Consider the following 9,089-nt stretch of genomic DNA (forward strand, 5'->3'; position numbering starts at 1 on the left):
TTCCATCATTACTTATTGGAATATAAGTTTATTTAGCAAAACAAATCGAAAGAGCTTGCACAACCTCACTGATCAAGCCATCGAAACCCCGGAGCAACAAGCATAACTTCATAAATTCCTTGGCTATGATTTTACCATTGAATACAAGTCTGGTTGTTGCCTTATCTCAGTCCTTCTTTCTAACTATTTCTCAACCTCAGTGGGATATCATTCCTCAGGTGTGTGTTGTTATTACTATTGATCCTATCTTATCCTAAATACTTCACTTATGTATTTGAGGCACTCCTCCTCAATTGCACTCTTCTACTCAAGATTAGTTACTATATTGGAAGAAAAGGTTGGTTCTTCCTTCCAAACATTCTCTTATCCAACAAGTTTTGAATGAATTTCATAATTCTCCTATTAGGGACATGTGAGGATAGCACGGACAATTGCTAGAGTTTCTTCTCATTTTTATTGGCAAGGTATATGCAACACGATACTAAATTTTTTTTCAACATTGTTTTCTTTGCCAACAACCCAAGACCTCAACTTCTTTACCAATTTGACTACTCCAACGCTTGCCAATCCCATTACAAATTTGGAAAGATTTAGCTATGGGCTTTATTGTTGATTACCTCTTTCCCATGGTTTTACTATGATTATGGTTGTAATAAATCATTTATCTTAATATGGTCATTTTGCTCCATTCAAGGTTGATTATTCGAGCAAGAATGTAGTCAAAATTTTAATGTATTCCATTGTTAGATTACATGGTATGCCATGATTGATTGTTTTGGATCGTGATAAAGTGTTCACTAGTAACTTTTGGCAGCAATTGTTTAAGTTAAGTGGCACAACTTTGGGTATGAGCACAACATATTAGCCTCAATCTGATGGACAATCAAAGGCACTCAATAAATGTTTGGACATGTACTTAAGGTGTTTCATGGTTGTCTTGGTTGACAATTCAAAGAGCCGGAGTAAGTTACTCTTATGGGCTGAGTTTTGGTACAATACATCATTTCAGTCCAACATTGGTATGACTTCTTTCAAGGCAGTCTAATGTCGTGATCCTCCTTCCATCACCAAGTATACTTTAGACCATCAAGACCCTCCTTATATGCAAGATGTTTTGTTGCCATGTGACTTAGTTCTTAGTTGAAGAGTAACTTGAAGCAATGCAAAGGGGGCCAATAACAATAGTACGTTCCTCTTCCATTGTTGACTGATGAATTTGGTCTTCTTGTCTAATCGTCCAAGATATTGTAGTCCCAAATTATTTTACGTGGAGCTGATCAACTCCCTTAGGTTTTGGTTCAATGGGAAGGTTTGGGCCAAACCAAAACTACTTGGGAAGATCTATCTTCTATACGGAAGGATTACCCTAACTTCAACATTGGGGACAAAGTTGATTTTTGTGGGAGAGGAAATGTCATGAGTGCATAAGAAATAGTGATAATTAAGGTGCATGGGAATACGTTATGCAAGTGGGACACTTGGATTATAGTGATGAAATCTAGATGAATATCAAAAGTGAAAGGAAAAAGAATAATTAACTCAATCTACACTCATTGAATACAATATTAATATAGGATTTCTTTGCTCAGTATGTCATTGTGAAGTTGATTGCTTCATTTGCAAGTCCCTTCCAGACAATAAATAAGTCATTGATAAATTAAAATATCTAATTTATATTATATTCAGATACATTAAGGTAAGATGTATTTCATCTGAAATGTGATTAAAGGAGTTATAATTATTTTATTGAAATTTATAAGAGTAATTGATTGACACTTTCACTGCGGCTCTTCCAATAGCATATTACTGACCAAAATATACAAGGAAATTTAGGCTTTATTAGTAAACTATTTTCAAAAACAATTTTTTATTTTCTAAAATTGTTTATGCCCATATTTGTGTTTGTTGTGAATTCATTTCTGTTTCCTAAAAATTTATCTCATGAACACTTGAACAAAGAATTTGAGAAAGCGGATGAGAAAATATCTCACAATTGTTTCTGGTTTTTTATTTCTAAAGCACCTATTTTAGAAACATTTTTCAAATTTTAATAGAATTTGGATAAGTACTGTAGAATTATCATAGAAAATAGTTTTTAAAACAAAAAAAGTGATCAGGAATAAATCAAACAAGCCTTAGCTTCAAATACACTTTTTCTTCAAAATTTTCTACAAATATATGCAAAAGTTGCAAGTGACACATAAGAACACCCATTAAGTTAAAAAAAAAATAATAATAATTGCAGGAGTTTAAGGTCATTATCAATTCCATGGAACAAAACTGAAAATTGGAATCTTGGTCTTGAAAGTTAAAGGCATGAACTAATAGCACTGACATCAATTATCTTCACTATCCACATTATTGTTCGCATCCAAAGCTATTCTTTTGCATATTGGGCATACATTCCTTTCCATGAGCCATTGTTTGATGCATTGAACGTGAAACTTGTGAACACATAAATCCAGTTTCCCGATCACGTCTCCATCTTCATAACTCTCCTACAGATGGAAACAAATTTTGTTAACGAAAAGTTAATATGTAGAACACTAAGATGTCAACATGCACACACTTTCCATATAAAAAGGGAGTATAATGAAGCAATGACATTAATAAGCAGATAAAAATGCTATTTAGAACCGTCGTATGGCCTAATTGGTTAACACGATTGTAGAAATGATAAAGAAATATTTATTTTCACAACTATAATTAAGGAGTTTCAAGTGTTGAGTTAACATCTCAAAATACCATGTCAGTTACTTTCAAAATGAATCAAAATGTAGCAAGACTTACTAGACAAATGACGCAGTTTTCTTTATCCTTTGGACTCGCTTCTTCATTTACAAACGTGAAATTTTCACGCTTGATATGTTGCATAATCACTTCTTCATGCAGTGCCTCTTGTGGTTGTAAAATATCAAATTGACTCTCCCCTGTCTGCTTCAAATCAAAATGTTTAGAGCCATAGCCAAGTCAAATAGTTTATTCTTAGCTAGAAGAAATATACGTGCAAATACATTGCTTCCTTCAAACTATAATTATAAAATGCCAAATATAAGAGAAAAATTATGTTCTGGGTGAATTGTGTATAATATGGGGGACTTTAACGTATGTAGAGGAATTATAAAATGTCAAACATAAGGAAGGAATAAGATATAGTAATGCGAGAAAATGAGTGTAGTATATATATAACCATAAAGACGTGATGGAATTAGCGGTATAAAAGATGGACAAGAATGTAAAGTTGAGTGATTTCATAGGAAAAATATATACATCAGTAAATTTAAGTAATGACGATAAAATTAATATTGTGCATATCATTCCGACATGAATTCGTAGGAAAAATACAGACGTCTACCTCATTTTGGGGTAAGTTTAAGTAATGGTAGGAAGAGAGATAGAAAAAACAAAAGGTAAATAGAGTAAGTAATAGATATAATAATTAAGTAGTGATAAAAAAATGAACAAAAGGGTAGGGAAAAAATTGAGGTAAAAGTTAAATGAAAGAAAAAAATTAATATGTAATTATAGTTACTCGAATTCATACCAAAAGCGCTTGTAACAAAGGGGAATTGACAAGGTCAATCCATTCCTGTAAGATATAGAGATAAGACATGCTTGTTAGTTACAATGATTAAAATTTAAAAGTGTACACAAGTGAATAGTCAAGGACCATCATGCCTACAAGATACAGACATGTTTGTTAATAGCAAACTAAATATTATTATGAATAGTGAATAGTGGCAACAGTGAAAATTATTTTCCTCGTAACAATATACTGATATCGTGCATAATCAAAAATGAGAAAAGAAACAGTAGAGAGAAAATGATAGACATATACTAAGTTGTGTGATACGAAAAGAAGAAAAAAATTGTGATAATAAAAAAATAAGTTATGTTTATAATAACCATAATTATAATCATTGTGAATGGGTGGAATTGGTGAGAAAAATTTGTTATTCCCCTTATCCCTCACTTATCCCCGTTTAAGGTTAAATTTGTGCCATCATATATAGCTTGAATTTGGTTGTAAGAGCATGCATTCAGAATTAATCTACCTCAAACATTGCAGCGCGATCCATGTTTAGTTGATCCAGGATAGAATATTGAACCTGTATGAAAAAAGAATGATAATATTTACAGCTTATGATATGTTCAACTTTTATAATAATGTATTAACATTTATACTACTTGAATGCATTAAAGTTTGGCACACTTTAATTATACAAGAAATCTCTAGACTTAACTAATAGTGTGATTGGATGGGGATTTTAATGAGATCATTCAATTTTTTGAAAAATTTTAAATGCTTTGATGTAAAATATCTTGTTCAGATAAAAAATTTAAAAAAAATTTAAAATTTAAATATTTGTAAAATTTCTTAAAATTGTAAAATTTTAAATTATTCCAAAATAAGTAAGAATTTGAAATTTTTGTTTATCTCATTTTTATTCTCTTATCTTTCTTTTCTCTCTTTTAAAGTCGACATAAAAAAAATTAATAATTTTTAATTATTGAATATTTAAAAACGGACTAATATTTAGTTTTATGAAATAAAATCTTAAAATTTTAATATATATATATATATATATATTTGTTTACAATCAATTTTATCCATAATGAAAATTAAATTAATTTTTTAGAACAAATGATTTAAAATTTAAAAAATTTGAATTGACTTATCCAAATAAAATATTTAAATAATGATAGAAATTAAAATTAAAATAATTTAAATTTTAAAAATTTTAAATTTCTTAAATTTTTAAAATTCTTGGTCCAAGTACAACATAAGAGAACTCATTTGGTGGAAAAGGTTCATAATTGCCATAAGCATAAGCATAAGGTTGAGGGTGAAATGCATGTATTGTTACATGAGTAGGTTTCTCAAATTTTAATTTTGACATAGAATTTAATAAATAAAATTAAAAACAAATTAATAAGAGTAGTTTTCTATTAATTTTAATTTTGACATACAATTTTTGGTTTTTAAGGATTAGAGTACCCTTTTAATCTTAACAATAAATTAGTATGGTTAAAAGAATCGTTTTTCACATACAAAAACCCTAAATACCAAACTGATTAGTACATGGATTCTCAGGAAAATGATCTGTTTTTTTTTATATTTATATTTTTATTTTTTATAAAAAGTAAAAGAAAAAAGCAAACTGTGCAACATCAATTCATAGAAAAATAAAAATTCAGATCGTTAAGATATGAACGCTGGGGTCAATGAAAAGAAAACATGCATATGAGAGGGCAAACAGGATCCTCTACAACATGCGACCCTAATTACTGTTTGAGATTTTGCTGCACAAAATTTTTATTTTTGAATATAGAATCTCATTTAGTGAGGGTTTGAACACGACATCGATGCAGACATTAAAAATAAATTTTAAAAAAATAGCTTATAAGAAAACATCAAAATCCCAGTTTGAAAAAAGAAATCAACAAAATCAAATGAACTTGTATCACATATAAGCAAGATAGAGAGATCATGAAGACAATACTTAGATATCTAAAATACAGAATTGGTGGTTCTAGACAGTGAACATTGATAGCCTTTTAACTTGGTCTTTCTTAGTTTTTCTTGCTGTGTGTATATCATTAACATTGAAAAGTGAGACTGAAACTAATGATTCAATTTATAAACAAAATTCATTAAAAAATTATAGAAATTTGCAGGAGATACTTTTACTTATATGGGAAGCTATTGTAACAAGGAGAAATGAGCATCCAAAGTGGAGACAGCAGAGAAGAAAACTGCAAATTCCCGTGAACCTTTAAGTATTGATTTTTGACATTTGCTGAAACTCATTCATTTTTTGTTTATATAAGTATACGGGTAATGCATAAAGGAATAAAAGTATTCATTCTTTTTATTTTTGTTTTTTTCATAAAAGCTTAGAAATTATAATAAATGAACTAGTGCATTTATTAGAGGTTATTATGTATTCAAAGAAATGAATTCTTTCTAATATTCAAGCCAACAGTTTTCTTGTTTCCCATCATGTTTTTAGTCTATTATCTTATTAATTAACTAGTGCATTAAATTATCCTTTTTCTATTTTTTAATCGATAATTACTCTCATCCTTCATAACAGATATAAATATTATAATATCTTCCTATCTTATGTTAAAAACTATGGTCCACTTTTCCCATAGAATTAGAGATGGTAAATTGTACTCGAACATTATGGATACCCACAAAAATATCTGTAAGAGAAATGAGTACTTATCTACAATTTTAAATCTTAGTACAAGGAGTATATACTCATAAAGTTGTGTGAGTATATGGATCTGGGTACTATATTACCTAGTCGGTTCTGCACTTGTTATGTATTAATGTAATTAATTAAATAATATATATTATTTATGAAAACTAATTATATTATTTATTTAAATAAATATATTTATGATTTTATTTTGAACAAATCAATGTTATATTTGTTTGTTTTTAATATCATGCGTGTTTACTTTTAAGATTGTGTTTGGATTATTTAAGAATAATTTTTTTTAATATAATTGTAACAATTATATTAATTAATTTTTTTATTGATTTATTATAACAGAAAAAGAGTATTCATCCACTATAAACTTTACTTCTTTACAAATTAGCAATTTAAACTTTAATTTTATCCTATCAATCTTTAATTTTTTTTTCATTGATAAATAAATACCATAAACTTTAATTTTTCTTCAATTAATCTCTAAACTTTACTTCTTTTACAAATAAACACCATCAACTTTAATTTTTATTCTAATTGAAACTTCAAAAATTTAAATTTAAATGATACAACGTTTTAAACATTTTGAACTTATAAACCGTTGTAATCGATTACCAAGTCTTGTAATCAATTATCAGAGTATCTTTTCTGAAAAATTATAAAGAGTTACAACTTTTCATGAAAAGACACAACCCAAGAAATAATTGTCTATAAATACCTATAATTTTCGGAAGAAGGTTACGAACTTTATTATGAAAAAGTCATATACAAAAAACATCTTGCCAAATTCATTTGCATTATTCTAAAAGAGTTCATTAAGACCATAAAAGTGTATATCTACTCTTAAAAGAGAGTTATTCTGTAATTCTAAATTGATCATTGGATCTGTGAGGGAGAAATTTTTTTTCTCCTTGTTGGTTTTTGAATCTCAACCCAAGGAAAGAGAGTTCCGAGGTGTTGGAGGATTCAAGTCTTGTAAGATTTACAAGAATAGTGAAAATCTCAAGTAGGAACCTTGAGGATTGGACGTAGGTAGGATTGGCCGTAGGTAGGATTGGCCGAACCAGTATAAAATTGAGTTTGCAATTTTTATTTCTCTACACTTTTTAATTACTTGTTATTAATTTTGATTGAGTAGTTTGCATCATTATTCATTCTTTACATATAAATTTATCTAAGGAATTGAATTTATAAGAAAGTAATTCGAAAAAGTTTTATTAGAGGAAAATTTGAAAAACTTAATTCATGTCCCCTCTTAAGTTATACGAGACTATTTTACTAACAAAAAGATAAAATTTAAGGATCAATTATAACAAAATAAAGATTCATGGTGTCTATTTTCCATGAAGATAAAATTTAAGGATTAATTGAGATTAAATTAAAGATAAAACATCATTTGAGTTTCTCAAAGTATATATCATTGAAACTTTGATCCCTAAAAACATAAAAATTCAGCAAAAAAAAAAAGTCCTAAAAAATTTAAAACATTACTTACTTTAGTTCAAAATTGAATAAAGCATGTGTCTAAAATATTAATATCAATGTGTATTTAAGAACTAAAATGATAATAAATAGTTACTTTTAGGTACTTAAATGAAATAGCTAAAATTATCGAAAATTTATTTAGATTTTTCTTACTTTTCAAGAATAAAATATTAGCGATATACACTTTTAAGGAGGCAAATGATATTTTACACTACAATTAAAATTTGTAATGTTTATTTATAAAAAAGAATAAAATTTAGGAATTCAAATATTCATTCTCCTATAGTTATTAATCTCGTATATAAGTATATTGCGGATTGCGAGTGTAGAAATGGATATCTAGGTATTTAATTGATACAAAAATGTAGATTGAAATTGTCGTTTCTTACATGAATATTATTTTTAAATACAAATAAAACAACAGATATCATACAACCCTACTCATATTCTATCCATTGTCATCCCTATAAATAATCAAGTATATGTCTTTTTACCATATTATTAAATTTTTCGTTGATGTCACTAGTACAAAAATAGGATTTTACGTCACCCCCATTTACGTCAGAAAACCCAAAATACGACGTTAAAAATACGCGGTGATATTGTCGTAAATAAAAGCTAACTCATTTACGTCGGACAAATGGGGGTCCGACGTAAATTATACATTCTACGTCGGAGGGTAATTCTGTCCGACGTAGATTGTATAATTTACGTCGGACCCCCTCCTGTCCGACGTAAATGAGTGCTTATATTCCCTAACCTTTCAGTATCTTCTCCCGCGCGCCATTGTTTTCAAAACATTCTTCTCTTATTCTATACGCCTTTGTTTGCACATTACACGTTTCTAAGTCTTTAGGAGTCTTCATATTGCACGTTTGAGGTTAGTTCTTCTCTTATTCTCTACGCAATTTTTTCTTCATTTTCAGTTGAATGTTCATCTAGAACGGCCCGTTCTTCAACCAGAACGAGCCGTTTTGCTTTATTGTTTTGTTTGTTAATTGTTGATCTAGAACGGGCCGTTCCGAAACCTGAACGGGCCATTTCAGATAAACAATTAACACAGAAGTATTGCATCTGGAACGAGCCGTTCTGATTTTAGAACGGGCCGTTCTAGACGCATAAATCTGTGTTAATTGTGTATCTGGAACGGCCCGTTCTGGTTTCAGTACAGGCCGTTCCAGATGCATTAAAGAAGGACTTTTTAGGCATTAATCTTAGGTTCTTGTTTGTGTATTATTTGTTTTTTTTATTATTTTTTTGTTGTTATATTGTTATTGTCTTTTTTACTTTATTTGTCTATTCAGTTAATTCGTTGTTTTAATAATGAGAGTTTAATTTTTTCAAGATTATGGAGGATTCAGGGTCTGGCAGTGGAAGGAGGGA

This window comes from Cajanus cajan, chromosome 5, assembly GCF_000230855.2.
Source record: "Cajanus cajan strain Asha chromosome 5, NIPB_CcT2T_4, whole genome shotgun sequence".
NCBI classification, from domain to species: domain Eukaryota; kingdom Viridiplantae; phylum Streptophyta; class Magnoliopsida; order Fabales; family Fabaceae; genus Cajanus; species Cajanus cajan.